Source organism: Taudactylus pleione, unplaced genomic scaffold (assembly GCF_031769625.1).
Source record: "Taudactylus pleione unplaced genomic scaffold, aTauple2 ptg000078l, whole genome shotgun sequence".
Lineage (NCBI taxonomy): Eukaryota > Metazoa > Chordata > Amphibia > Anura > Myobatrachidae > Taudactylus > Taudactylus pleione.
Window position 1 is genome coordinate 3,182,546 of NW_028284480.1, and position 21,306 is coordinate 3,203,851.

The window sequence follows — 21,306 nt, forward strand, 5'->3', positions numbered from 1 at the left end:
ATAGCAACAGTTAGCTGGAGTGAGACCGCAGTCTTGGACCAAAGTTAGACCAGTGAGAGTATCAGTAGTAGATCTGGACTGGAAGCAGTACTTAAACACAGGCTGGTAGGTGCAGGCTTGGAAGTAGCATACAGGTCAGGACTGCAAAGGTAATGTAGTAGCTCACAGACAGCAGCTTGCAGGAGTCCATCAGCACAGGTTCAGGCAGTGGATCAAAGGTAGCACTTACTGGTAAGTGAGATCTCTGGGAGGAAAAGAACCACATTGTTCCGACAAGGTGCTTGTGTCAGGTGCAGACTTAAATAGGGCACTCTTGTCAGAGATAGGCTGAAGTGGTCATGTGAAACCAGGAGACAGATAGAGACTGTATACTGGTACTCACCTGATCAGAGACAATGTGGCTGCACCCATGAACCTCAGGAAATGTTTTGATAGCGCTCTTGGAGACGGATAGTCCACCTTGGTAAAGCATCACCGGACAGGGTAAAAGTGACTAAGTCCTAGATTTGTGTATTTCAAAAAGTGTGTGTTCAGACAAGTGACGTAGTGTACATCACTGTTCTGCAGTGGTATTCCCCCTTCATCTGCACCACAAAACAGCTCTCACAAAGAATACCTGTTCATCCTAGTGCATGAAAACAATTGCCAGTGTTTGTGTAAAAAAAAGAATTACTGCAAAAAAATATTTGAAGAGTCTGTTTTCCTTCCAGTGTAAGCAATGGTGTGTGGCGGTTTCCAGCCCTACCTCAACCCACCCTACCCATATCATCTGCACTGCAAAACAATTCTCATGTGTAAAAAAATAATTTCTTAGCTGGTTTAAAAAAAAATGATCCTTTCTCTATCACATTGTTTGGTGTACAATCACTTGGTGTGGTAGCTGTTAAGTTGAACAACAGTAGCTTTACTCCTGTCCTGGTGTCAAAAATAAAACCAATCATGGATTAGTCACTAGAAGAGAAGGAGCAGCAACTGGTGCCAGTCATAGTACTTCAACATCTAATAAAGGTAGTCACTTAAGAGGGTCCAGTTAAGATTAATTTTGAAAACATTCTCCATAAAACAAAATGCATGCAAATGGCAAGTTTTCAGTGCTCAAATGCTTTCACAGATAGTAAAGCAATCAATCAATCAATCAATCAATGCTTTACCTCCATTTACCTGTGCTGACCTAGAGTCACTGATCTAGTTTTGATTAATGAAAACATTCAATAGCATCATATAGTTTATATTAAACTGTTATCCTGCCTGCCACTGTAATGCCACTATGTTTCCTAGATGTGCTACAGAATATTTTTTTTAAACTGCCATGTGTTTGTGCCACTGCTCTGCCCCTTAGTTTAGTCAGCCAGCTCACTGCAGCCTTTGGCCAATATGGGTGAAAACAAGATTGCAAGCTGTGAGGGGGGTCAAAATGTACTGGAAATGACTGGAAATAATGTTATTAAGGTCAATAATACTGTAGGAACAAAAATAGGCCAACAATACATGAGTCTAGCTGATTTTAGCAGATCCAAAACCAAAACCTTTGAGGGTAATTTTGGCAAAACCATTATCCCTTGGCTTTTCTGTGACCTTGTTTTTTTCACTCACATCACTATGCAAATTCTAATATCATAGGTACAGTCTTTTCTGCTTATTTATGCCTTTATATGCTGCTGATTGTTTTTTTTTACTCTGCTACCTGTGTGGAACCTTCAGCTACTGTACTGTGACTTTTCCACCAGTAAGTAGTATTCAGCTACTTACTTTTGCTCCAGTGAGTAATCTTCAGCTACTGTGACTTTTCCCCAAGTGTGCACTGTTCAGTTACTGTGAATTTGCCGTCAAGGTGCAATCTTCAGCTACTGTGACTTTGCTACCAGTGTGCAATGTTCAGCTACTGTGACTTTGCTATCTTAGTGTAATCATCAACTGCTGTGCTTTCACTATGAGCCTGTAATCCCCAGATATTATTTATGACTGTTATTAGTGTTCAATATTATACTTCTAGTGCGCAATCTTTTATTTCTGTGATTTCACTACCTGTGTACAATTCTTAGTTCCTGTAAATCTGTTACCTTATTGCAACTATGCTTTTCTTTATCAGGACCCAACATTGTTGGGTCAATAAAGATTTATATATTTGCTCAAAATTCTGTCTGATTGGTGACATCATGCTTCACACTTCCTTAACAAAATGCCTCTAGGTAAATAGAAAGGAAGAAACAAAAATGAAAGTACAGTATATTACAAAATATGGCTGTTGCATTAAATGAAAAGCCAATGTAATTTGTCCTCATTCACCTATAATTTTTGATACTGCACCATCTATATTTAGTTTTGGACTTTTGCATCTTTTCTGTACTACATAACCCCATTTTAGCAACACATTAACAGACTTGTAGTGTACTGGGGATTTAAGAGTTGCACTGTTCTCTAAATTGTGGCAGTGTAAATTCCCACAATGCTCGTGGCAGTATGCATGGCTTGGGTCAGTCCCCATTTCCCGGTCTCTTGCCTATTTTCTCAGATTAGCATCTATAGCACACAGATCCATTAGTGGTGCACAGGTTATGCATACATTGTGCTTTTATTGCATTAGCAGTGCAAAAAAAATGCAAATTGAGTAAATTATTGAGCGAAAAAGATGCATGTCATGGCTTAGTTGTATTTTTCATGGCTTGCCAAATGGGGCTATTTGGTACGATTTGAGGATAGGTGTATGCGGACATATTTGTATTTCATCTTGGTTAAGAAATATTCCAAAAATGTATATTTATATTCCAAGCAATGAATAGAAAACATTTTTCCATGCCAATAAACACCACATAAAATATATTATTTTTAGATATAAAGTGAATTAAAAGATTGTACGAGCCGGCGTCATGTAAAATTACAAAATCCCAAATAAATTAGTACATTTCTGTTATGTGTGTGTTTGTATACAAAGGAAATTTTTATGTGCAAAGAAATTACAAAAGCTTCTTCCACCTTGATCTTTTTTCATCACTGGTGACAATAAACTGTACGATAATGAACACAACAGCAATCTCTGTTCCCAATGTAGGTTTACTACTGGTAAATACTTGCAAGTGTATCAAAGCTCAAATGCACTTATAAGGGAAAGTGGATAGAAGCCCTAAGGCCCTATGGTGAATAAATTATACATTGAGCTATCTATGGATAACTTGAAGCTCCCAAATTATCCCACTGCTATAATGATGTTATAGGGTTGCTGTCCCAGTTTAATACCAAGCCATATGGGTTTGAAGTGCTTATAATGAAAACTCTAGGAATTATGTTAATACTAAACCCATTAAAAGGCTGTTGTAGAGCAGAGACATATGGTGGTTGTAATGAATATGGTTCAATGATTTTCTCTTGTTGTGCAAGACAAAAATTAATGAGAAAAAAACAAGAAAAGTTACCCAGTGTCATTTATGAAAAAATAAATTTAAAAAAGTGATTACTGTATGAAACAAACACCAAATAGTACCCAAATAAGTAAAAGTACAGGGCTTGTAGTAGCTACACGAGCAGTAAATCCGTAGTTCAGACCAAAGATTTTCCAGCGTCTGACCTGTAATTATTACTACTCTTATTTGATTGACAGAGGTGTTTTGGCAACTGTAGTAAAATGTTGCAAGAATGTTTATATGAACTAACACTAACTTGTCATCTTAATGTTTTAAAAGCGTGATAGTATTATGTTTTTTATGTTTCCACTTATATCAAATTGTAAAAAACTGTCCTGAATTAGATTCGGACATTGGTCAACATGAATGCTAAGACAAAATTTCAGGCAACAACTTTAATTGTGCACATGATATTTAATTTTGTTTTGTACAAAGATAACAAGTCGACATTTTTGCTAAGCACCTGGTACCTGGAGGTATTGGTGTATGTATAATTGTGCTTCTGTTTATAACAAGCCTGAATCATTTGTTTTCTTAGATCCAAGCTAATTGAAATAAAACAAACATATCTTATTAACTTTATTTTTCAACTGTAATTCTCAGTAATGTCAAGAAAAACAAAATATAACATTTAGAACTCGTGACAGTATATCAACATAACTACAGAAATTAGCAATCTATTAGGCTTGGACTGTTATGTCTGATTCTAGCAAAATCTCTTTATTAGACCAGGGGCAAATTTACTAAGCATCGGTTTAGGGTTTGAAATAGAAACTGATGCGCATAGCTGGCGGTTTTGGACATGAAATATACAGCATTTACTAAGCATTGATTTTGGCTGTCAGTTAAAATTCAATACTTAAATATATAACCAGCCCCGGTCCTCTGAGCCTAGGCTGGTATTGGAAAACAGGGGGAAAAAACAACATGGGGTTCCCCCTATTTTCCAACAACCAGCCCTAGGCTGAACCAGCCTGGGGGTTGATGCAATTGCAGGGGGACATGCAGCTTGGGGGGTCGCATGTCAACCAGCACCAAACTGGATTCCCTAGGGATGTGGGGACCCCCCAAAAAATGGGATCCTGCTTCACAAGGACAACCAGCCCTGGGAATTGCCACAACCTGACAAATCAGCTTGTCCCCATACATGTCTAGCAAACAAAGCCTGCTCAGATCATAGTGATCTTTGAAGGGCTTCATCCAAACTTGCCAGCCACAGGCAGCTCTATTGGTAAGGTAGGTTGGTCTTCGTTTTATGGTTGGTTTGCAAAACCATGCTTAGTAAATCTATGGCTTGTATATTTGCCTATGTAAATAATCAATAGTTGGTCCGATGTTCTAAAGTGTTCTAAAGATAGTAATTTGATCCTTTTTTAATCTGTTTTAGCTTTAGTAAACAACACAACCGTAGGAAAAACGATCAAACATTTTTTTTTTACTTCTAGTAAATTTACCCCTTGGTTAATGAAGACTGTGACTCATCCTAAAATTAGCTCTGGCTCATGCAGTGTATACCTCATTCAGAGGAGTGCTTTGCTCAAGCCATGCTCTAAACAGAAACTGACTGGAACTAACAACAAATACTGGAGGTATAAGGATCATTAATTCTGGTGACTTTATGCCACTGTTTAAATAAACAACAGGATAAATTGTGATCTAATACATTGTGTTTTGGTGGTTTGCTCCAACCTGCCGACCTCACTGCTGCTATTAGTGATAACAGTACAGGAGATGTTCATATACTATAGAAAATTTAGGAATTTTTTGGGGAGTGGACAATTAATCTTATGTAATAAATCTGGTAAAATCACATTTAGGCTAGGGCCACATGGACAATTATTAGTTGCATTAGACTCATAAGAATAATCACTGTATGATTTTAATGCAATTAATCACATTAGAAGAATGCTGCATTAGGTCTCTGGGACATCAGAAACTTGCCTTCTGCATTGTGCCCTGGGTTACATACTATATAATGTCTATTCAAAAGTGCAACCGAATATGCTGGTGCTATAGAAGTACAGGTTGAGTCTCCCATATTCAAATATTCTGAAATACAGAATATTCCGAAATACGGATTTTTTTTGGCTTGACTGAGATAATGAAACCTTTGATTTTTGATGGTTCAATGTACACAAACTTTGTCTAAGGAACAAATTATTAAAAATATTGTATAAAATTACCTTCAGGATTTGTGTATAGGGTGTATATGAAATATAACTGAATTTCATGCATGTACACAAACTTTGTTTGAGCCACAAAATTATTGAAAATATTGTATAAAATGACCTGCAGGCTGTGTGTATAAGGTGTATATAACACATAAATGCATTGTGTGTGTATATGTAGGTCCCATTCCCAAGATATTTCATTATGATTTGCAAATATTCCAAAATACAGAATTTTCCGTTATCCAAAATACCCTTGGTCCCAAGCATTGTGGATATCAGAGACTCAACCTGTACTGTAAATATTAGTATACTATATAATCTTGATCCTTAGCTGTCTCCTGTTTTTTAAGAGCATAACGGAAAATAAAATTGCACTGTCAGACTTGTTCCATTTGCCTTATAGTAGTAAAGATGAAAGTACAAGGTAGACTTTATTCTTATTTTCTGTAAGTTGACCTTTGCAAATAATCTTACTTGCAGCTTTCTGTATTATTATCATTGTTGCAATTTCAATCTGACTTCTCTTTCTAGTATACACCTGTTGACTGTAGAATGAGCATGGGCCATGTTAGAAAGGGCACTTGCAGAAACTCTGCCTGTGTATCTGGTTTAATTTGATAAAACAGTGTGAGTTGTACAGAAGGCAAATAGTCCAATCAGTGGAACTGTCAGTTTAATGCTACTGTAATTCCCCACTGCATAGTTGGTCATAGTTCTCTGCTCCTCCATTCTGTTCCCTGGTTCTCATTATTCTATTACTCCTTCCTCCTCCCTGGTTCTCACTGCTCCATTCCTCCTTCCTGGTTCCCACTTCTCTGCCCCTCCATTTTCCTCCCTGGTTCTCACTATTCCATTACCCCTTCCTCCTCCCTGGTTCTCACTGCTCTGCCCCTCCTTCCTCCTCCCTGGTTCTCACTGCTCCATTCCTCCTTCCTCCTTCCTGGTTCCCATTTCTCTGCCCCTCCATTCTGCTCCCTGGTTATCACTAATCCATTGCTCCTTCCTCCTCCTTGGTTCTCACTGTTCTTCCACACCTTCCTCCTCCCTGGTTCTCACTGCTCTGCCCCTCATTCCTCTTCCCTGATTCTCATTTGCCAGTCCCTGCTCATCTTAAGTTGATTCTGACCAAACTACTCTTCCCCCACTCCTCCCTGGTTCTCACAGCTTCTCTCTCCCCATCTTCCTTGATCTTGCTAGAAAACAACTAAAATAGAAAATGCTATCAACCATCAACAAGCATGGTCATTAGACCACACAAATTACAGAACTTCCAGTTGATAAACCAATTAACATGTCTTATCATCATAGAAATCTGAGTTTTAAATGCTATAAAAATTAAGAAAGATGAAGATCAGACTCATCTTGATTTTAATATTATCTGTCCATATATATGAGAAACAGTGATAAAATCCAGAGTGCTTCTAGAAATGCCTTTATTTTATTTTTTGTTACATTCCCGAGAGGGGGTGTAGTCGGCATCCCGGCATGCAGGATGCCGACGGTCTAAATACCTGTGCCTAAATCCCAAAAGGTCGGGATCCCAGCACCAGTATTCCGACCATTGGCATCCCAAAGGGTAAGAATCGGAGTACAGAGGGAGGGTAGCATTAGGTAGTGAGGTTAGGTTTAGGCATTAAGGGAAGGGTTAGGCCTCGGGAGGGAGGGTTAGGATTAAGGTGCGGGGAGGGGGAGGTTAGGTTTAGGCCCTAGAGGGGAGGTTAGGTTTAGGCACCGGGGAGGGGGTCTTACGTTTAGGGTGCAGGAAGGGGGAGGTTAGGTTTAGGCACAACAGAGGGAGGGTTAGGGTAGGGATAAGGGTAGGGGGTATGGAAAATACTCACCATCACTTGCTATGGGTGTTGGGATGCTGGCTTTTACGATGCTGCTGTCAGTATTGTGACCAGCGGCCTCCCGACATCCTCCTCCCTGGTTAACATTTCTCTGGCTCTCCTCCCTCCTCCTTGGTTCTCACTACTCTGATCATCTTTTCATCTCCCTGGTTCTCACTACTTCAACACTCCTTCCTCCTTTCCTGGTTCTCACTGTTTCATCCATCCATCCTACTCCATGGTTAACATTTCTGTGGCCCTCCTTCCTCCTCCATGGTTCTCACTGCTCTGCCCCTCCTTCCTCCTCCTTGGTTTTCACTGCTCTGCCCTCCTTCCTCCTCCCTCATTCTCACTGCTCTGCCCCTCCTTCCTCCTCCCTCATTCTCACTGCTCTGCCCCTCCTTCCTCCTCCCTGGTTCTCACTGCTCTGCCCCTCATTCCTCTTCCCTGATTCTCATTTGCCAGTCCCTGCTCATCTTAAGTTGATTCTGACCAAACTACTCTTCCCCCACTCCTCCCTGGTTCTCACAGCTTCTCTCTCCCCCTGTTCCTTGATCTTGCTAAAAAAAAACTAAAATAGAAAATGCTATCAACCATCAACAAGCATGGTCATTAGGACACAAAATACAGAACTTCTAGTTGATAAACCAATTAACATGTCTTATCTTCAAAGAAATCTGAGTTTTAAATGCTATAAAAATTAAGAAAAATTAAAATCAGACTCATCTACATCTTAATATTATCTGTCCATATATACGAGAAACAGTGAAAAATCCAGAGTGCTTCTAGAAATGCTTTTATTTTATTTTTTTGTCACATTCCCAAGAGGGGGTGTTTTTGGCATCCCGACGTGCGGGATGCTGACAGTCTAAATACCGGCGCCTAAATACTGACAGGTCAGGATCCCAGCACCAGTATCCCGACCATCGGCATCCCAAATGGTGAGGGTAGTGTTAGGTAGTGGGGTTAGGTTTAGGCATTAGGGGGAGGGTTAGGGTTAGGCTCCGGGAGGGAGGGTTAGAATTAAAAAGTGTGGAGAGGGGGAGGTTAGGTTTAGGCCCTAGAGGGGAGGTTAGGTTTAGGGTGCAGGGAGGGGGCGGTTAGGTTTAGGCACAAGGAAGGGGAGGTTAGTTTTAGGCATCAGGGAGGGAGGTTAAGGTAGGGATTAGGGTAGGGGGTAGGGAAAATACTCACCATCACTTGCTATGGGTGTTGGGATGCTGGCTTTTGGGATGCTGCTTTCAGTATTGTGACCAGCGGCATCCCGACATCCTCCTCCCTGATTAACATTTCTCTGGCCCTCCTTCCTCCTTGGTTCTCACTGCTCTTATCCTCCTTTCTCCTCCCTGGATCTCACTACTTCAACACTCCTTCCTCCTTTCCTGGTTCTCACTGTTTCATCCCTCCATCCTACTCCATGGTTAACATTTCTCTGGCCCTTTTTCCTCCTCCCTGGTTCTCAATGCTTCATCTCTCCCTCCTCCCTGGTTAACATTTCTCTGGCCCTCCTTCCTCCTCCATGGTTCTCACTGCTCCATCCCTCCTTCCTCTTCCCTGGTTTCCACTGCTTTGCCCCTCCTTCCTCCTCCCTCATTCTCACTGCTCTGCCCCTCCTTCCTCCTTCCTGATTCCCACTTCACTGCCCCTCCATTCTCCACTCTGGTTCTCACTATTCCATTACTCCTTCCACCTCCCTTGTTCTCACTGTTCTGCCCCTCCTTCCTCCTCCCTGGTTCTCACTGCTCCATTCCTCCTTCCTCTTCCTGGTTCCCATTTCTCTGTCCCTCCATTCTGCTCCCTGGTTCTCACTATTCCATTACTCCTTCCTCCTCCTTGGTTCTCACTGTTCTTCCGCACCTTCCTCCTCCCTGGTTCTCACTGCTCCATTCCTCCTTCCTCTTCCTGGTTCCCGTTTCTCTGTCCCTCCATTCTCCACCCTGGTTCTCACTATTCCATTACTCCTTCCACCTCCCTTGGTTCTCACGGTTCTGCCCCTCCTTCCTCCTCCCTGGTTCTCACTGCTCTGCCCCTCATTCCTCTTCCCTGATTCTCATTTGCCAGTCCCTGCTCCTCTTAAGTTGATTCTGACCAAACTACTCTTCCCATACTCCTCCCTGGTTCTCACAGCTTCTCTCTCCCCCTCTTTCTTGATCTTGCTAGAAAAAAACTAAAATAGAAAATGCTATCAACCATCAACAAACATGGTCATTAGGACACAAAATATGGAACTTCTAGTTGATAAACCAATTAACATGTCTTATCATCATGGAAATCTGAGTTTTAAATGTTATAATTTAAGAAAAATGAAAATCAGACTCATCTTGATTTTAATATTATCTGTCCATATATATGTGAAACAGTGATAAAATCCAAAGTGCTTCTAGAAATGCTTTTATTTTATTTTTTTGTTACATTCCCGAGAGGCGCCTAAATCCCGACAGGTCGGGATCCCAGCAACAGTAGCCCGGCCATCGACATCCAAAAGGGTAAGTATCTGGGTACAGGAGGAGGGTAGCGTTAGGTAGTGGGGTTAGGTTTAGGCATTAAAGGGAGGGTTAGGCTTCGGGAGGGAGGGTTAGGATTAAGATGCGGGGAGGGAGAGGTTAGGTTTAGGCACTTGAGAGTGGGTCTTAAGCTTAGGGTGCAGGGAGGGGGAGGTTAGGTTTAGGCACAATGAAGGGGAGGTTAGGTTTAGGCACCAGGGAGGGAGGGTTAGGGTAGGGATTAGGGTAGGAGGTAGGGAAAATACTCACCATCACTTGCTATGGGTGTTGGGATGCTGGCTTTTGGGATGCTGCTGTCAGTATTGTGACCAGCGGCATCCCAATAACCAGGATATCATACCCATTCCCAAGATTTTAAACATTTGTATGGGGATGGCAGTGGAAATTATAGGTATTAGATACAGAGATTGTGGTTCCCACTTTTTTATACCTCAAATCCACCCATGTTCATACTACTCTGCACCCCCTTCCTCTCCTTGGTTCACACCACTCACCCCACCCCGACTCATCCACAATTCTCACCACTTAACTCTACCCCCTTACTCACCAGTCCTCACTTACCTGACAGCTTATCTTCTTTGCACCTCTCTGACAAAGTCACACAATAATATATAATAACACAACATCATATCTCTGTTGTAAAGTTTAAGGGTGTGGAGAGCAGTGCACAACCTGGGCTCTTTCCTCAAAGTGTAAAAGTAGGGGTTTCACAGTCAGTAGGGCTTACCTGGGATTTCCCCTTTATCCCAGAGGGTGAGTCCAACACTCAGGACAGGGTGCATTCCCTATGACAGTGTTTCTCAAACTTGGTCCTCAGGACCCCACACAGGTCACCCAGCAGGTGCACAGGTGTATTATTACTCACAGACACATTTTAAAAGTTCCACAGGTGGAGCTAATTATTTTTATTGTGATTCTGTAAGGAGACCTGGAAAACCTGCACCGTTTGGGGTCCTAAGGACCTAGTTTGAGAACCTGTGCCCTATGGAATGTCACATGTGCTGAAGAGTCATGCGCATATCTCCGGTAAAATCCTGCCAATGCTATTCTCTCATTGGTTTCTTCACTGTTCTGTATATGCATCGGCCACAAGGTAAGTAAACCTAATGGGCGCACCCTACACCCACTATTGGTATGCCACTGCCAACACTGTAACTACAGTATATCTATACAATTAATATGTATTTAAAAATTGTATGTGTGTGTTTTTACTATTGTGTCTAATGCGCAGCAGTCCTAGGGAACATAGGTATAAATAATGCTAATGTAGCTCTGAGCTGGGGCTAAATTTAAGTCCTTTTCAGCAGTTTGAATCATTCTGAAAATGTGTCCTTTGCTCCCATTATCTAATTTCCACATTCTTGTTCTATAGTTCGATTTTCTACAGTGCTCTGGTGCTCCCAATCTGTACTTCACTAAGAATGACTTCACCCTGCATGTACAATCTGATGAACCAATGAAATTAATGTCATTTTGCTCTGCAAACCTGTGTGCCCTGGGGAAAATTTAGGCTAATTTAGGCTCACTGTGGTTATGAGTGCATTTTGCATTTCACAAATTACCTACAGTACATGTTTTCAGCTAGACTGCTTCATAGTTTGTGACATCTATATATTTATAATTGGACCATGCAGCATTTCAACTGTTATTTTTTTTCCATAGCCAAAAAGATTTCTTGACCTTTTCTTAGAAATTAACAAATTTTCACAATTAAGCTTCGGAATAATGAAGAAGTCCTTTTTTTCATGATAAACATTTTAATTTGTGAACATCTTTTAAGAGAGCTGTTACAAGCTTGCTCCTTAAGTAGAGTCAGGCTGTTCCCTGCAAATACAGATTTGCACTGTTAATTTATCATAGAAGGTGCAGCTCGGTGTGACTGCTCTATTACTTGACATTTAGATCCAACATAGCTAAAGTAAGTGGCTTGAGATAACAGAGATACAGCTTTTTTCATTTCTACAGCTTTCCTCTGGAGTACCCAGCTTTATCATTTCAAGGTTATAACCCAATTGCAGTAAGGAAATTAGATCTGGCACTTGCTTATTCTCTAACAAACAATGAAAAAATGGGATTGCCCTCTTTCACTTAGGTCAGTGCATATATAAATATTCCAGGCTGGTCTCCCAGTGTGGGCCCTTTAATAGGATTGCTCAGAAGAATGACAAGTAAATCATATAATAGGAATGCACTTCCTATGATTTCTCTGCTTGCTCAGATCAAACACATACAGCATTTCTCCTTCATAGATAGGATCTTTTATCTGTAGTTGCATCTCTAGATTACTAAATAGAAATAGAGCTGCATCTTTAAAATAAACTATTCTATTATATCAAGACTGGAAGTAGAGCATTCTTGTGTATGTGTCTGTTTGGTAACATCCAGTCTTGTCTTATTATAATGTTTGTTCAGAGTTGCATAGCGCTGTGTATGCAATATGCAAATCATAGCTATATGATAATCATTTTATCTACACTTAACACACTAAAGTAATTTACCTGCTGTTCTCAAAATCCATCTGTTGCCACTGCCACAGACCCCTAGTATTGTACATATGTTACTTTATAGACATAAAGATGCTTTTCACTTGCATGCTCTGCAGGAGCAGTTACTATTTTGTTTGTCTATTCCACTTTCCTTTATTCTCCCCTTCCCCTACCATTCATTGCCTTCCTGACAGACACTGGGGGCAGTGGCATCTTAAAAGAGGAGGGGGCCCGTGTGCACTCCCCGTGCGGGGCCACCTCCTCTCTCCCTGGTGGCCGGCAGCCGACTGATGTGGCTAGCCAGCCACCGGAGCCTTAGTAGACTGTGAGTTCAAACACTAATTTCCTGTCTGATCTTTTCAGTTGGAACATCCTTACCATTGTGGTTGAACTAAAAACAGATTTCAATACTTTCAAGCGTGGTTCAACCAAAAGTTTGAGTTTGTTGAACTAGGACAATTCGGTACAATTTGAATAAACTGGGTCTTATAGCTTCAGCTTCTCTAATTGTAAGTCCATTGCAATGTTTTTTTTTGGCAGAAATACAACATTGTAACTGTTTGTAATTATCTAGAACAATTATACACAATAAAGGAAATAAAGCCTTCACTCAGTCAATTGAAAGAACATTTACAAAATAGGGTTAGTCTTTTCCAAAACAGCCTCAGCCCATAATATTCTGAGGGCTCGTCATGTGGCCAGCTACAAAAATATTGTACATGTAACCCTCCCCTTTACTCCATAAAGGGACCCTAGCTTACCAACTCTCTTTTTGTCTAGGATGTATCCACCCTTAATGGCCTGTTAAGTGGTGTACCCTAATATCAGTTCCTCCACCCAAGTATTGGTAGTCAGTATGGGCCTACTTGGGAAACCAACTTCAATGTTATTGTATGTATAACTGCCATAGTATTTTCCAACATATTATATATCCATAACCCTAATGGTGCATATAAAAGCAATTACTAGTACATTGGAACATTGGACATAATATTAATTTTCCCAGTTTCATTCAAATAAGTAACCACACAATTTGTTGCAATATTAAAACTTGTTTATATTATTGGTTGAAGAGACGGAGCTTAACATACAGTTACATCCCATAACTTGAAATACCAGCAAACTGTTACATACAATAAGATGAATTTACATACAGAAAATATTACAGGATATTAGTGTTCATTCTAGCACCCTGCACCTGTCACAGCCTGTGCAGTTCCTCTTTCCTGCCTGGGGTGTCGCTCTCTGCTCTGGTGCTACTAACATACTCAGCTGATGCAACAAACTGCTGAGATACAGACCAGAGTGTACTAGAAGCACCACAGCAGAGAGAGACCCCCCCAGGCCGGAAAGAGGAACTGCACAGGTTGTGACAAGTGCAGGGTGCTAGAATGAACATTAGGATATTACACCAGCTCTTTACATCAATGACCATAATACATTATCTTCATATGAGTAAATTGGATGAATTGTGTAGAGAAATATACAATTAGCTGTGCAATTACAACTATATGGAGTAGCTTATAAGTTATGAGACCCCATTCTTAATATTGCATTTTAACTGATCTTAAATCTTAAATATATCAGCAACATATGCAAGCCACACAGCAATACACATGTGGCCAAAATACTTTCCTACTAACCATGCAGGTATAGCTCAGATGTTTTACACTACAAATGGTCAACTTTATATATCCACCATCTCACAAGAAGATATAAATTGGAGAGGAATACAGTTAGTTTTTATCCTCACAAGTCTCAGACAATTATTTTTCTGTCGAGGAAAAAAGGGGGTGTTGGTTAAAAGAGGCACCAAACACAAGAACTCTTGAAGGGTGTACTCTTTAGGTTCAGTTAAAAAAAAAATGTAAGTTAAAACTAGGGGTGTGCACCGGCCACTTTTCGTGTTTTGGTTTTGGATCTGGATCTTTCTTCGTGTTTTGGATCTGGATTGGTTTTGCCAAAACCACCCTTCCGTGTTTTGGGTTCTGGGTTTTGTGTTTTGGATCTGTATTTTTTTGAAAAAAAGCATAAAAACAGCTAAAATCACAGAATTTGTGGGTTTTTCTGCTCCTATGCTATTATTAACCTCAATAACCTTAATTTTCACTCATTTCCAGTCTATTCTGAACACCTCACACCTCACAATAGTGTTTTTATGTCCAAAAGGTTGCACCGAGGTAGCTGGATGACTATGTTAAGCGACATGAGTGGGCGGCACAAACACGAGGCCCATCTAGGAGTGACACTGCAGTGGCAGACAGGGTGGCAGTTTGAAGAACTAGGCCCCAAACAGTACATAATGCAAAGAAAAAAAGAGGTGCAAGATGGAATTGTCCTTGGGCCCTCCCACTCACCATTATGTTGTATAAACAGGACATGCACACTTTAAGAACCCAATCATTTCAGCGCCAGGGTCTGCCACACGACTGTGGCTGAAATGATTGGTTCGTTTGGGCCCCCACAAAACAAGCTGGCAATTAATCTGGCCCTGCACAAACTGGCTCTACAGAGGCAAGATGTCGTCCTCATCCTCCTCATTCACCGATTCCTCACCCTCTTCAGTGTTGTGTACATCCTCATCCTCACAGAGTATTAATTCGTCCCCGCTGGAATCCACCACCACAGGTCCCTCTGTACGTTATGGAGGCTGGTCTCACTGGAAGAGTTGATAATTCATTTTTATGAACATCATCTTCTCCACATTTTGTGGAAGCAACCTCCTACGCCTTTCGCTGACATGGTTAGGTGGTTGCACTAAACACTCTTTCGGAGTACAGACTGGAGGGGGGGCAACTCAGGTAAAATAGAGCCAGTTTGTACAGGGGCCTCCAAATTGTCTCTTTTTCCTGCCAGTACATGTACGGACTGTCTGATATGCCTACTTGGATGCTGTCACCGATGTAATCCTTTAACAGACAGACGCACGCTTGTCGCTGCTGCTTTGAGGATGCAGGTGCGGCTACACCCCACACAATTCACAAAGACAGAAAAAAAAGAAACATTTTTTATTGTTTGTGGTGCGCACTTTGGGGGTTACACCACCCTTTAACAGACAGACGCATGCTAGTCGCTTCTGCTTTGAGGATGCAGGTGCGGCTACAGCCCACACAATTCAGAAAGACAGAAAAGAAGAAGAATTTTTTTATTGTTTGTGGAGCGCACTTTGAGGGTTACACCACCCTTTAACAGACAGATGCACGCTTGTCGCTGCTGCTTTGAGGATGCAGGTGGAATCTAGACGGGATTTGGAACCGGGGACACACTACATCCATCAATTTTCTAAATCCCACTGCACTAATGGCGGATACCGGATGCAGGTCTAACACCAACATAACAGTTAAGGCCTCAGTTATACGTTTTGCTTCAGGATGACTGCTGTCGTACTTCATCCTCCTCGCTAAGGACTGTTGGAGGGTCAATTGTTTAGTAAAAGTAGTGGTGTTCCTACTTCCTCTCTGGGATGATGAACAAATCCCAGCAGCAGCAACAGCACTAGGAGGAAGTGGTTCTTGATCTTTCCCTATTATATTTTTATCGGAGAAAGTTTGGTCCTCCTTTTATGTTATATTGATATATACGTGCGGCTAAGGCACACACAAACACAGAAAATTATTTTTTATTTTTGTTGAAGACTAGTGCACTTTGTGGGTTACACCACCCTTTAAGAAATGAGCCAGCCAGCCCTTTACTTATGGGACACAGGCGCACGCTTGGCGCTGCTCCTTTGTTGATGCACGTGCAGCCACAGTGCACACAATTCACAAACACAGAAAATATTTTTTTATTTTGTTTGGAGTGCCCTTTGGGGGTTACAGGACCCTTTAACGGTCAAGCCAGATGGCCCTTTACTTATGACACAGGTGCACGCTTGGCACTACTTTGTTGATGCACGTGCGGCTACAGTGCACACAATTCCCAAACACAGAAAATATTTTTTTTTTGTTTGGAGTGTACTTTGGGGGTTACAGCACCCTTTAATGGACAAGCTAGCCGGCCCTTTACTTATGGGACACAGGCGCACGCTTGGCGCTGCTCCTTTGTTGATGCACGTGCAGCCACAGTGCACACAATTCACAAACACAGAAAATATTTTTTATTTGTTTGGAGTGCACTTTGGGGGTTACAGCACCCTTTAACGGTCAAGCCAGTCGGCACTTTACTTATGACACAGGCGCAGGCTTGGCACTACTTTGTTGATGCACGTGCGGCTACTGTGCACACAATTCACAAACACAGAAAAAATATTATTTTTTTTTACACTTGGGGGGAGCAACCCTGATGGACAGAGCACCCCCTGGACAACACTACAGCACCCCTTTAGGACTGGGACACTGCACAGGACGTTGGAGCCCCTATGGACAACTGACTGCACAACACAGTCCAGCCAGCCCCTATGGACTTTGGAGGAGTGGACACTATGGACAACAGCAGCACAGCGCAGCACAGCACAACACTACACTGCACTACACTACACAGCCCAGCCAGCCCTAACTCCCACCCTCCCTCTTCACTGTCCACAGCCGAGTGAGAAAATGGCATCGACGCGGGTACCTTATATAGGATCCAAAACCTGCGAGACCCGGAAGGCGGGATGATGACGTTTTGCCTCGATTTCAGATCCGAGTCAGGCGGGAAAAGTCGAGCCTGACTCGGATCGGCCTCGGATCGGGGGGGCTCGGGGGGGTTCGGATTTCAGAAATCCGAACCCGCTCACCCCTAGTTAAAACATACTGTAACTTTTAATACAAAGCAAACCGCAGACATACGACAAAGGGTAATGTCATACTACATATATATATTTATATAAGGAATCAAGACTGCAATAACCCAGATTACTTAATGGCGAAATATAAAGACAAACACATATCACACAATACAACAAAAAAAATGTAGAATAAAAAAAACATCAGAGTCTACTATGATGCAAGATAGAGTGAATAGCACATCTTATGACAATAATTATTTCTGATTCAAAGCACTGTAATCAATGAAAAGGTGAAGAGAAAGGAAAAAGTTGGGGATAACGGATACAGACTCTGCTGCTCATTCTCTTACCATTTGTAGAGGAGAAAGATTGAGAGATCCATTATTGCAGTCACCCCTTGAAACAACAGTCAACTGTAGTTCCCTTCATAAGCCCTAATTTCTACTTTTAAATGTCCTGCCTCCGGTTATTGGACCAATTAATGAGAGAATAGGCTGGTATGATAACCATAGGGAGGGTATAGACTAGTAACAATGAGATTAATACAATCCTAGTATAGTGCAACCTGTGTTTTAATTAAATCACATCATAGGTACATTTCATATGACAGTAAAGGCATCTGTGGTCTATAGTTAGTAATACAGGTGCACAGACTTATGGTCACAAGTAATAAAGCATATACCAGAATTCATATAGTTATATTTTCATAACACATTGATATAGTTAGTAACATAGGTTAGTGGAACATCAATTAGATGGGTCACTTTGACCGCAGGGTCAGTGTTGACCTATGTAAAGTGTAAGTGCTATGTAACCAAAAACAAAGGCACATGAAATATTGCAGAAGTTTATCTGTGGTGCAGTCACCTATCTTATATTGCACTAATAGTCCCACTCAAAAATGCCAAATCTCTTCATCCGCGAAAAAGTGCATGTGCTTTAAGGTTTGTCAATTATAGCTAAGTGCTAATTAAATTATAAGGTGTCTACAGTGCATTTCAATAGTCTGCCACAGGTAATGTTACAAATATGCCTATACTGAGGGAGGGTCCAACCTGATTCCTAGTGTCAGCGGCCACGAGTGAACAGCATTGTAAATGTCTCTCCATTTAAATAATGGCAGTGGCACAGTGTGTAACAAGTGTAAGACCTGGTGTTGAGGTGTCCCGTACTGCGCAGTCACGAGGCACCAGGGGGATGCGACGCGCATTTCACCTCGTTGGCTTGTTCACTGGGATTAGTTAAGGAGACTTCCTGCTTTGCTCAGTCTATATTCGTTAGTGCGACAAATCAGGAAGTTTCTCTTTTAGACAGGCAGATGCATTGGCCTATCAAAAATAGGGAGAGCAAAAGGGAGGATGATGATTGGTCAGTGTCCAGTTGACATTTATAAATGATGCAGATTCTATTAACTGCAGCTGATAGGTATTTGCATATCTAGATTGCATTAGGTAAATGTCAGCAGTAACGGTCTTAAAGACAGGGATACCTGGTTAGCTGCATGGGCATAAATAATACCATCTGGTTACCTAAATTACAATGAGTAGAGTTGAAATCGGGACAAATAAAGATCATGAGGACAATGGTGTGTAAATTAAAATTGTTTTAATAATATCGCCTATATAAAGGATAGACAAAATTCAATAAATAACATTTATTACATACCATATTCCATTTTATTTTGAAATAGAATAACTGGAATTATAAAAACAAAACTATTTTTGTTCATATGGGTACCTCTAAGGGGTGACACAGAGAAACAGTTACAATTATAAAGTTAAGTTAAATAGAAGATACAGTAAGCATGAACATACCATACTGTATATGGGCATGAAAAGATATTAATTTGAGTGCAAGCAAAATAAAAGTCGAGAATGTGAGTCCAATTACAACAGCAATTGCAGCAGGAACTGATGACAGAGTCATATTTCTTGCATAGGGAATTGCAGAAGCAGGAAGAGACACGCCCCGGAAAAGGTCACGGCACGCATGTATCTTTTACTGAGACTCCCCGTTACCACCCCCAAACACTCCCTGTCTATCATTCACACACTAAATACAAGCGATTATAATAATGTGCTTTGATGCATGCACAGTGCGACTCAGATACATGCACAGATAGCTTATAATAGCTCAACTTCGAAAACATCGGCATACTGTACTTTAAATCAGGCCCACAATTCCATGCATAAAGTTGGGATACTACAGTGAAAGCAAAGGCTACAGGCTGTGGGATATTAAAACCAAGACGCTCATTAAACCATAGTACCGGATTCTGAGTTGGGCACATTGCTGATGTCGAGTGCAGTGGAGCATTTTTTTCTTCTGCGAATGCATCTAAGTTACACTGTGCAAGCATCGAGTAGCGATTGAGACACACATGATATGTATGAAAAGTTGAGAGGAACAAAATATAGTAATGCCTTTGGGTAATGTATGATCTATTTGTCTCTATTCCTTCTATAAGGTATCTATATGTAGAAAATATGTATAATAAGTACACTACTGTATGTAAAACCCACAAAGGACAGCTCTTCAAGAGCCACGGGAGACTTAAGAAAGGATCCTATTGGAGCCCATAGGCTTCTATTAAGCAACGCCATCTACAGAGGAATTGTCCCTAGCCCGTGTAAGTCACACACCCCTCTTCCCCAGCCCCTGTCACATCTACAACTTTTCTACAGCCCCTGTGTCACACACCTATCTTCCCCAGCACGTCTCAGTCACACACCCTCTTCCCCAGCCAGTCGCATCTCCCCCTCTTCTCCAGTCCCTGTGTCAAACACCCCTCTTCCCCAGCCCCTGTGTCAGTCACACACCCCTCTTCCCCAGCCTGTCACATCTCCCCCTTTTTCCCCAGACCCTGTGTCACTCACCCCTCTTTCCCAGCCCTGTATCACACACCCCTTTTCCCAGTCCCTGTCACATCTCCCCCTTTTTTCCCCAGACCCTGTGTCACACACTCCTATTCCCCAGTATGTCACACACCCATCTTCCCAGCCGCCATGTCTGTCACATCTCCCATTCTTCCCCAGACCTTGTGTCACACACCCATCTTCCCCGGCTCCTGTCTCAGTCACACACCCCTCTTCCCCAGCCCATCACATTTCCCCCTCTTCTCCAGCCCTTTTGTGATACACCCCTCTTTCCCAGCCCCTGTGTCACACATCCCTCTTCCCCAGACCCTGTGTCAGTCACACAACCCTCTTCCCCAGGCCGTCACATCTCCCCCTTCATCCCCAGACCCTGTGTCACTCGCCCCTCTTTCCCAGCCACTGTCACACACCCCTTTTCCAGAGACCCTGTCACATCTCCCCCTTTTCTCCAGCCCCTGTGTCACACACCCCTCTTCCCCAGTCCGTCACACACCCCTCTTCCCCAGCTCCCATGTCTGTCACATCTCCCCCTCTTCCCCAGACTCTGTGTCAGTCACACACCCCTCTTCCCCAGCCCCTGTCACATCTCCCCCTTTTCTCCAGCCCCTGTGTCACACACCCCTCTTCCCCAGTCCGTCACACACCCCTCTTCCCCAGCCCCCATGTCTGTCACATCTCCCCCTCTTCCCCAGATCCTGTGTCACACACCGCTCTTTCCCAGCCCGTGTCAAAAACTCCTCTTCCTCAGCCCATCACATCTCCCCCTTCTTCTCCAGCCCCTTTGTCATACACCCCTATTTCCCAGCCACTGTGTCACACATCCATCTTCCCCAGACCCTGTGTCAGTCACACACCCCTATTCCCCAGCCCGTCACGTCTCCCACTTCTTCCACAGACCCTGTGTCACTCACCCCTCTTTCCCAGCCCCTGTGTCACACACCCCTTTTCCCCAGCCCCTGTCACATCTCGCCCTTTTCTCCAGCCCCTGTGTCACACACCCCTCTTCCCCAGCTCCAATGTCTGTCACATCTCCCCCTTCTTCCTCAGACCCTGTGTCACTCACCCCTATTTCCCAGCCCCTATGTCATACACCCCTTTTCCCCAGCCCCTGTCACATCTCCCCCTTTTCTCCAGTCCCTGTGTCACACACCTCTCTTCCCCAGTCCGTCACACACCCCTCTTCCCCAGCTCCCATGTCTGTCACATCTCCCCCTTCTTCCCCAGACCCTGTGCCACTCACCCCTTTTTCCCAGCCCCTGTGTCAGTCACACACCCTTCTTCCCCAGACCCTGTGTCACACACCTCTCTTCCCCAGCCCCTGTCACATCTCCCCC

At 42.5% G+C, this 21,306-nt stretch overlaps 1 long non-coding RNA gene across 5 annotated transcripts in view; it reads right to left on the reverse strand.

The window, feature by feature from the left end:
* LOC148532380 (uncharacterized) overlaps window positions 1–18,325 on the reverse strand; it is a 143,709-nt gene extending 125,384 nt beyond the window's left edge. For 4 of the 5 annotated variants that reach the window (XR_015877730.1, XR_015877729.1, XR_015877732.1 and 1 more), the window contains exon 1: window positions 18,247–18,325. This is a non-coding gene — a long non-coding RNA (uncharacterized LOC148532380). The remainder of the gene's footprint in view (window positions 1–18,246) is intronic. The other variant, XR_015877728.1, reaches the window with a different exon arrangement.
* Between the last annotated feature and the right edge of the window lie 2,981 nt (window positions 18,326–21,306).